At 37.9% G+C, this 9,614-nt stretch overlaps 1 long non-coding RNA gene across 1 annotated transcript; it reads right to left on the bottom strand.

The window, feature by feature from the left end:
- Nucleotides 1-2,580: 2,580 nt before the first annotated feature.
- Nucleotides 2,581-5,665, bottom strand: LOC127105141 (uncharacterized). The gene is made up of 5 exons (XR_007794912.1): nt 5,329-5,665; nt 4,685-4,905; nt 4,288-4,554; nt 4,028-4,185; nt 2,581-3,642 (listed from the first exon to the last, which is right to left on the bottom strand). It is a non-coding gene; the product is annotated as an uncharacterized LOC127105141 (long non-coding RNA).
- Nucleotides 5,666-9,614: the final 3,949 nt, after the last annotated feature.

Raw genomic sequence — 9,614 nt, 5'->3', positions numbered from 1 at the left:
ATGTGTTGATGCATAGTGAGTAAAAGCCCAAGATCTATCGAGTCAATAATCTGTGGAGAGAGTTCCTACTTTCTGAACTCCCACACCTTCTGATATTCAAATGCTCTCCCTGACCAGGGATAAGAGCAATGAGGCACACCCCTCATATCCTTTCATCTGCTTCACCTTGGCTCTCAATGTCAAGGTTAAGAGCACCATTAACCCTATTCCAGTTGGCTTCAATGCCTAACCCTTTGTATGAGCCTGATTGTTTGGTTATAGTGTATGTTGAATGACTTTAGTTGATTGATTGCTTACTTCATATACACATGTATGCTTGCATGTTTTGTGCATTTATCATCATTAATTGCTCATTAGTGCATGATCATTTCATTTGTCTTTGTGACATATCCTTGTTGATTGCCCATTGAGGACAATTGTAAGACCATTCATTGGCCATTGTTCCTATGATATGGAAGTGAGTATAAGACCATCTCATTGGCCACTCATCTTCTCTTTGCTTGATGCATTTGCATTTGTTGTATGTGAGGATGCAATTGTAAGTCCCTGCAAGTTGGCTTTTGCTTTCCTATGATCATATGTTGGATATTGGTATAAGCCCAGACAGATTGGCATCCGGTATCCAAGTTTCGTTTTGTTTTAGGAGATTGGAATAAGTCCATCTATTGGCTTCCGATATCCTTGTTTCTTTGTTTAGGAGATTGGTGTAAATCCATCTAGTGGTATCCGGTATCCGCTTTGTTTGTGAGATTGGAGTAAGACCATCGAGTGGCATCCGGTATCATTTGTTTACTTATTTTGTTATTGCTCATTGCCTATTCCAAAGGACACACTTGAATCATCTTCTATATGATTTCAAGAGGTGAACCTTCTAGGAAGTTTTACACTCCATTTTCATCCATTCATCCCCATTTGGTCCTAAACCTTTTCACACATTACTTTCAAACTTGAGATAAATATTGTGCAAACATCTTCATGCTTTCAAATTAAAAACCTGGACCCCAAGTCCTTGACCTTTCAAACTCCATTTCATAACACTTCTTTGAATCAAGCTTAATCATACTTTGACCTCCTTTTATGAATAATCATAATCAACTAACTTCACCCACTCAATTGTTTTGGCTTTGTCCATTGTTAATATCTTTTCATGCATTAGCCATAGGTTTCAATTATCATTGTGGTTGATGTAAATCTTACCCTATCCTTAGTGAGTCGACTATAAGACTTCCGTACTGAAAACAGGGTTAACCCCTCTAGTACGTCGAAGTTATCCTCGCATGGTGGATGTTGGTCTTGGTCGAGTTTTCTCCCATTGATAATGAAAAGCCTTAAGTGTTATTGTTTAAAATTGAACTCACAAACCTTTTGGAAATCTTTTAGCCGAACTACGGCGTTTTGATCCTTACCTTTGATGGAAGGTACGTAGGCAACGGGTTCATCCGTTCGAACACAAAAACAATAAAAATTGTATATTCTTTTCTCATCATCCCATTCATGTTTGCACAATAAATATTTCATAACAAATAACAATTTTTATACAACAAGTGTGAAAAGGGCTCCCTAGGAGTACCTAGGACGTAGTGGGTGCCTAACACCTTCCCATTGCGTAATTTACCCCTTACCCAGACTCTCTGATCTTTTTATTAGTTTTCTACGTGTAAAACTTCTTAGGCTTTTGTTCGCTTTTTAGCCAGTCCTTTGGATAAATAAAAGTGCGGTGGCGACTCGATTCATTGTATGCTTTGCTTATGATTTAATCAATAGATCATATAGCGACGAATACACCGCTACACCTGCAAAATCATGCATCATAAAAAATAAGCATACCTCATGCATTGCATAAAACACATCCTCTACACTGGTAATAAAGCCAATTATTTGGTCTAACAAATTTCGGGCACATAGATATTTAATCCTCTTCTACCTTGAATACCCGAAAAGCTTCCGCTATTCCTGTATTCAGGTCTAAGAAGATTAAATAGGGGCAGCTGTTGTACCCCTAAATTTGCCCTCTCCTTTCTCACCTATGTATCTAATCACTTGATCAAGAGATGACTTGCATACATCCATAGCTCATCCACATGCATCATTCCTCATGGATTCAGAAAAAAACTTGGGCCCATAAAGCTAGGGCTCACACAGGTATTAAAGTCCAAAGGCATGGGTTGATCACATCATCAGTATAGCATGTGAAACCCTAATGATGGTGGTGAAAGTTTGACCTTAACAAAGTTGTGATCTAGACAACATACGGCCTTCAAAACCCTAATTTCTCAAGGCAGGATCTCTTGGAGCTTCCCTAGGCCTCATCTTGGTCCCCAAAGCCCTAATCAGGAGATGGTAATCAAATGAACTTGGTGGATACATCTTTGATCCTGGTCATCTGAACAATCATACCCCCTGTGTTTTAAGCCACTTGCTGGTCATGCCATTGGTTCATGGACACTTTGTCAAAACCCTAGCCTTTTGGTCTCATTTGATGGCTTTGTTCATGTACATTATTAGTCAAGTTATTTTTCAAAAGTCCAACATCCAAGTCATAAAACAAGACAGTTTAGAAACCAATTTCAATCATTTTTCAAACCATTTCAATCCATCTCATGTCATTTTAAACCATTACATATGATTCCATACAAGAAAATACAAAATTTGACATTTTGACCAAATTGTTGACTTTGGGCAATAGTTGACTTTTTCGTCAACTTTGACCAAAGTCATCCCAAAACCTAATGCCCTAAATTTTCACCCTAATCAATAAACCATTGTCCATTTACAAAGGAAACACAAAGAAAATATATTTTTGACCATTTGTTGACTTTGGTCAACAGTTAACTTTTTGGTCAACTTTGACCAAAGTCAACCCTCACTTGCCCTTGACTATCCAAACTTGGCCTGTCCTTTTTGCTTCAATGAACATCCAATCTTCATGTTTGTTGATGATTTCTTGGTTGCTTCCATTGCAATTAATGTATGTGGTGCACCATGTCCTTTTAGCCTTTTGAACTATTAACCATTTGCCATTGGCCTGCCCCTAATCATTGACCAAGGAGTCCTCTAACAATCCAACCATTGTCCTTTTCTTATCCTTTTGCTGCAACAAAAACTTCACACATGTGCAATAAAACCATGGATATAGATGGAAGCAGTATGATGGCCCTACTGCTGCAACAACCCATGTCATATCATGTTGCACCATATTGCCTTACCATAACCAATTGATCATTAGTTGAATAAAAGCTGCAACTTGGAAACCTTCCTGTAGCAACAGACTAACAAAAACAAATTCAGTCATGACACATGGGCCTAACATATAAACCTGTAACACATGCCAGCTGCAGCAAAACATTGCTTGGCCTAATACTCTACAGCAGTACCACAAGAGCATGGTAGTGTACATTGTCTCATGAGAGCTGCAACCAAACTCCCTGCCCATAATACAGCATAACAGTCACCAAGAATCACAAAAGAAGTCCACATACCAAACCACAATGCTTGTTGCAGTTGAAGCATCAATGTATTATGTCCATTTTGTGAGATTGAACCAAATCCTGCTAGCAATGTACAGTCCTGCAACACACTCAAAGTATGGCCAACATTTTGCATCAAAACTTGAAATGCACCTGGGATCAGCAAGAATGTGTCCTGCAATGCAAAATCCAAAATTTGGTTGCATCATGTTAGCATACCAAACTATTTCAAGTTAAAACCAAACAAAGCATACTGCAACATGAAGCAAACTTCAATCCATACATCAAACCAGCACCATTGATTGATTTCACAATCTAACAGCCAATGGACCAAGCATCTAACCAAACAACTTTTAGAAGTCTGTTGCTAACCTGAAATAGTCTAACACAATTACCATAACCTAATCCCTTCAAACTGCATTTCCATAGTAGTCCTAGTAGACTTCTTAACAAACCCATCACCATTCATGACAACAAACTGCAACAACATCAATAGCAGACATACAACACATATTTCCATGCCAAACAGCCCATAATCTAAATCATTCAACAACCATTACCTTGGTAAGTCATCCAACTAATACACTGCCATGACCACAAACAACACTCAAGCAATGTAAGAATCCAAAACAATTCACCATGCTTCATCTGCATCAGGGTAATGCAATGCCTGCAGTTACCAGCAGTTCCTGCAACATCTCTAACAAGAACCAACAGCCTGCAAAACAATTAATACATTGCCATGGACCTTGAGCAGAAACAAGCTAATGATACATCACATTATCCAAGAAAATAGGAGTTAATGGTTAAGTTGAGATACCTTGATCCAAACTACATGGCCTTTGGTTTTGATTGAGTCAGAGGGTAGTATCATGCTCCACTGAACTGGCCTGGAGGTTACATCTTCATAACCTGTCCAAGTGTGAGTAGCTCATGACCTACACACCATCTTCACAGCAGTGGAACACACATCAAAACAGCACCTTGTTCCAAATCTGCAACAAAACCATCTGCCACACTTTCATTCATCCAAGTAACCATGGGAAAAGTGCCTTACATCAACATGAACCAAGACAATCCCTAAACCCTGCGGCAAAACCAGTTGAATACCACGGTTTAACCAAGCCATAACAATCCAAAGAAAAGAAAAGCAAGCATAGGCCTGGGTTTGTAAAGCATAATAGTGAAATAACATTGCCATGTTCCAATTCACTAACCAAGTTAATGTTGAGGAGTGAACCTATTCAGCAGGTCATCACTCAAGCTTCAAGGCAAATCCATTCTAATGCTACCTGCTACAGCCAGTTTGCACATCAAGACCACTAACCTTCATGCTTCATCATTCCAAGCCAAGCCAAGGTCACTTTGAATCAACTTGCAACTTGGACAATAAGTCATCAAAAAAACCATTTCAGCTTAACCTTAATCTCCTGCTAACCTGTAGCAGCCAGTTAAAATTCTTTTCATTCATTGATCAGTTAAAAACCAACTTAACTAACTGAGTTGATTCTAACTAACTGAGTTTCAGCATGAACTCAGTGAGTTGAATGCAACTAACTCCTAACCTGAACATAACAGACTCCAAGCCTAAACACTTCCAAACCTAAACTCTATTTAAACAATTCATCTCTCTCATTTTCATCACTTTTGGAACATTACGAATATGTGCACACTCTCTCTGCAACCTCTCTCATCGCCTTTACTAAAGCTCTCTCTCTCTCTCTCTCACTCTCTCTCGAAAGCCATTGAAGTTTCACATTGAAGCTTCAATTTAGCTTGAGCTAAACAACTTTACTCTCTCTGCTATCAATTCTAAAGTTCCAGAAGAAGAAGAAGGAAGAATCAAGATCAGAAAACTTACCGGCGAATTCTACGATCATCTTCTCTGGTATGTCATTTACAATTCATTATCGTTTTCTTGCTCTGACTGCACCAAGGCGTAGCATTTAGGTTAAGGAACGAAACCCCCATTGTGTTAGGAGTTGATCTTCATTGAGCGCCATTTAATTTGACTTAGAAAGGCTAGGGTTCTTTCTTTGTTTAGGTTCGATTCAACCAATTCATTGACCGTTGCCCAAATCCCTTACCATAGGCGTATCCAACGTATCATTATGCATAAATTGGTGGTGGTGGTTAGGTATAAGCCAACACCGGCGCCGGTGACGGACGACGGTGCGGCGAGCCAAAGTGAGCAACAGTAAGGTTGAGCGCGCGCATGGAAATATTTTGACTCTGTTGACTTGTCTAAGTCAACAAAGGTGAGTTGATTGGGCTTAAGAGGATAAGGCCCATGGATTTTGCTTTTCATACACCGTTTGTTACTGCTACACTCCCTGATTAGTGAGGGAGATAAGATTGGGCTTGACCAAGCCCATTAGCACCATTGGCTAATTTCCCACGCAGTTTCATTTCTGCACCCCCTATTTGGAACGTTTGTTGAAGCATTGGGCTCAGACAACCCATTTCCAGTTTCGCTGAGTGCACCCCCTTGTTTTTGGATTTCTATGGCTGTATAAAAACCAGTGATGGGCTCAGCTGGCAGCCCATTAATTTGAACTCAATTCACACCCCATTTAACAATTACACCCCCTTCTCCAATTTTATTTGTTTTCTTTTATTGTTTTGCATTTTTTAGGCTAATTAGATTGTTGGTTTAATTAGGTTAATAAATCTGGATTTTAGAATTTAATTAGCGTATTAGGATTTAAATAGAATTTTCCTTAGAATTAATTAGGATTTTTTCTAAGAATTTTAATTAGGAATTTTGGTTAGGTTTAATTATAAACAATTAGGCTTGATTAAATTTTGAGTCATCCCATTAGGATTAGAATTCATCTTTAGGATTTAATCAACTTTAAACCATGGTTAGAATTTGATATATTTTCGCAATTGACCATTTTTCCCTTTTAGGCTTATTTTGGTATTTTTGTGCATAGATTTTAATCATGATTTTAACCAATACTTTGACATGCTCCCTTTGGAATTTTAACATAGAATTTTTAATCAAACTTTGACTAACTATAACAGGATCCCTTAGGATAGTTTTTAACAATTACTAACTTCAATTAGATCAAAAACTTAGTTCCCCACAAAACTAAAACCAAACCCCCGATTAAATTGATCAAAAGCATATTTGATTAATTAAATCCTTTGAACTTGTATAATCCCCTAGTCTAATTGAGTGACCAAAAGACCCTTGGTCACTTAGTAGGACTTTTCTTCCAAGCTGTGGAGCTCAAGGCCTCAAGACAAGATCGTCATTCAAGGCATCCTCAGTTGTATCAAGTTGTGGATTATTCAAGCGCATCAAAGGTGGCGTCTTCAACACTTGTTAAATCAAAGTTAGAAGAGTGTGACACGAGCCTTAAGCAATAGAGAAGGAGTGGGACTGAAGTATTCCTACCCCCATTCTGAGTATCTTTGGGTATGGGACGTATGACCCAACGCTCATCGTATTCACCTCTATTCATAGACTTTAGCACAATTCTAATTATACGATTAACAAGTCTATCTTCACAAAGCAAAAACAACAAAAGCAAGGACTAATCAACAACTTATCAATCATGAATCAAGTTGTCGATACGAGCCTTAAGTAATGGAGAAGGAGTGGGACTGGAGTATTCCTACCCCCATTCTGAGTATTTTGGGTATGGGACGTATGACCCAGCGCTCATAGTATTCACCTCCATTCATAGACTTTAGTGCAATTCGAATCTAACGATTGATAAGGTCTTCATCTTCAATGCAAGAAACAACTACAATGACTCTTCTCTCTCCACTTGAAAATTAGTGTGATTCTCATCATCCAGTAACTATCAGGTCTCTCTTCATTCTATTCAATTCTCAATCAGTCTATTCAATTCTCAATCATTCATTTCTTTTGCCTCCAATCAATTTCTCTTCAGCCCTAGTAGGTTGAACTATGAAAGCGCTGATTTCCTCATTACACAATGAGGGTACGTAGGCAGAAGAACCCGGTTTCTTCGTGAGCTACCCTATTTATTAATCCATCATTCTTCATTCATTCAATCAATACCATCCTTTTGAGATCAAATATCATTATTTCTTGGATTCCATTCACATCATTTTAGGACGCTTAATGAACAATCCATCTTTGTGAACCAAGAGTTGTTTATATTATGTAACAAACACTTAATTCATTCTTTTTCGGTTATTCCACTACAGTGATACCATGCCTCGGGCACCTCACTTGTTGGTTTACCTTTTCTCTTCGGTTCAGAGTTTATTCCTTCATGGATTCAAGATAATTCTTCTTTTTAATCTCAAACTGTTTGTTCCCCAGCAAGTGATACATTCTACCTTGCACCAAACAATACTTTCTTGTGGGTCTGATTCTCATCCTTTTAGGACGCTTAATGAATAGTCCGCCTTGTGAACCAAGAGTTGTTCGTGCTATGCAATCGAACACTTAATTCACTCTTTTTTCGGTTATTCCAATACGATGTTGTAGGCCCTCACGTGTTAGTTCACACCAGTTTTACTCTTGAGTTCAAAGCCAGTTATCTTCGTGAGCTCCATCGATACCATTCTGCTGGTGCAAGTTATAATCTCCATGTGATATACCAGTTATCTTTGAGCCAAATACACTATACCTTTATGCTCCATCTTATACCCCTTTTTGTGAACCAAGAGCCGATTTGTTTGTCTTGTCAGACCTTGTAGCTTAGACAAACATCTCCTTACTTACTTTGCAGCCGCATTTAGGCAACCCTTTCTTTTCGGTTATTCCAATACAATGTTGTAGGCCCTCACGTGTTGGTTCATACTAGTTTTACTCTTGGGTTCACATTTTCACCCCTCGTTGGAGTTCAAGTCGTATTATCCTTTGGTTCAGACCATACCTTTGATCACCCTTCTTCTCATCTCCCATCATTATTTCTTTGAGCTACGAAGCTCTGAATTCCTCATTGCACTATGAGGATACGTAGGCATGAGGGCCTTAATCCTCACCGAGCACTTTATCTATTTCTTTTCCTTTTCTCATTCTTTTGTGAGTAATCATTAGATCACACATATTCGAGCGAGAACAATCAAAATGGTTCCCATGGAGTACCATGGATGTTTGGGGTACTAATACCTTCCCCTTGCATAACCGACTTCCTTACCCAATATATCTCTTTCCCCAGGGTTTTATTGATGTTTTCACTTCCGTTTGCGGATAAATAAAGTTCGAAGGGGACTCTGTTGTATGTTCGAGCGTGCGATACGTTCAGGTATATTTCCGCTAGCTTCAGGGAGGATCTCCTGAGATTGCATTTTTTGCAAAATCTTGTTTTGTCGCTCACCGGGTTTTCCTCCACGAAGAATGATATTGTTGAACTCCATTCCGGCCATTAATGGTGATTGTAGAGAAATATGGGTATTTATAGAAAGGAAATGAAAAATGGAGTTTAGTGGGTTTTTGGTGGAGAAATGGAAAAGTGAAGTTTGGAAATGGTAATGACTTGGAGTCAAAATGAGGAAAGTGGTATTTTTAGTGAACTTTGGTGGAGTTTGGAGGAGGAGAAAATGGATTTGGAGAGGTTGAAGAAGGTGAAAATGGTGAAATTAGGGATTCTGTCCCGTTAAAGTTGCAAACATCATGGCGCCCACCATGAAGCTTATGGCGCCCGCCATATCTTCGAATTTGGTTGGGCCGGATTTGGTCATTGCTACTTGGGCCTCAACTGTTTTTGTCTTCATTTTTGTAAGAAGGGGGTGCACATAGGTTTCTATGAATGCTGTTTTTTTTATTTAAGCTTGACAAAACAAAATAAAGTAAAACGAAATAAAATATAACAAAATAAAATAGTAAAATGAGATAAAATAAAATAAAATAAAACAAAATAAAATAGTAAAATGAAATAAAATAAATTAAATCGGACATAAAAACATAATAAATAATAATGCATATGTGTGTGTGTGTGTGTATATATATATATATATATATATATATATATATATATATATATATATATATATATATATATATATATATATATATATATATATATATATGAAGAGTTAATAATAATTCACGAGTCCAGAGATCTTAGGAAAGATAAAGCAAGCATGATGTCAAAGGAAACAACAAAAATAAGCATGAATAATAAATAACCGGAAAATAGGAAAATCAAACCGTATTTC

The sequence above is a fragment of the Lathyrus oleraceus genome, chromosome 7 (genome assembly GCF_024323335.1).
Source record: "Lathyrus oleraceus cultivar Zhongwan6 chromosome 7, CAAS_Psat_ZW6_1.0, whole genome shotgun sequence".
In the NCBI taxonomy this organism is placed as follows: Eukaryota; Viridiplantae; Streptophyta; class Magnoliopsida; order Fabales; family Fabaceae; genus Lathyrus; species Lathyrus oleraceus.
Note: the sequence above shows the minus strand (reverse complement) of the source record. Positions and strands in the feature narration are given on the sequence as shown.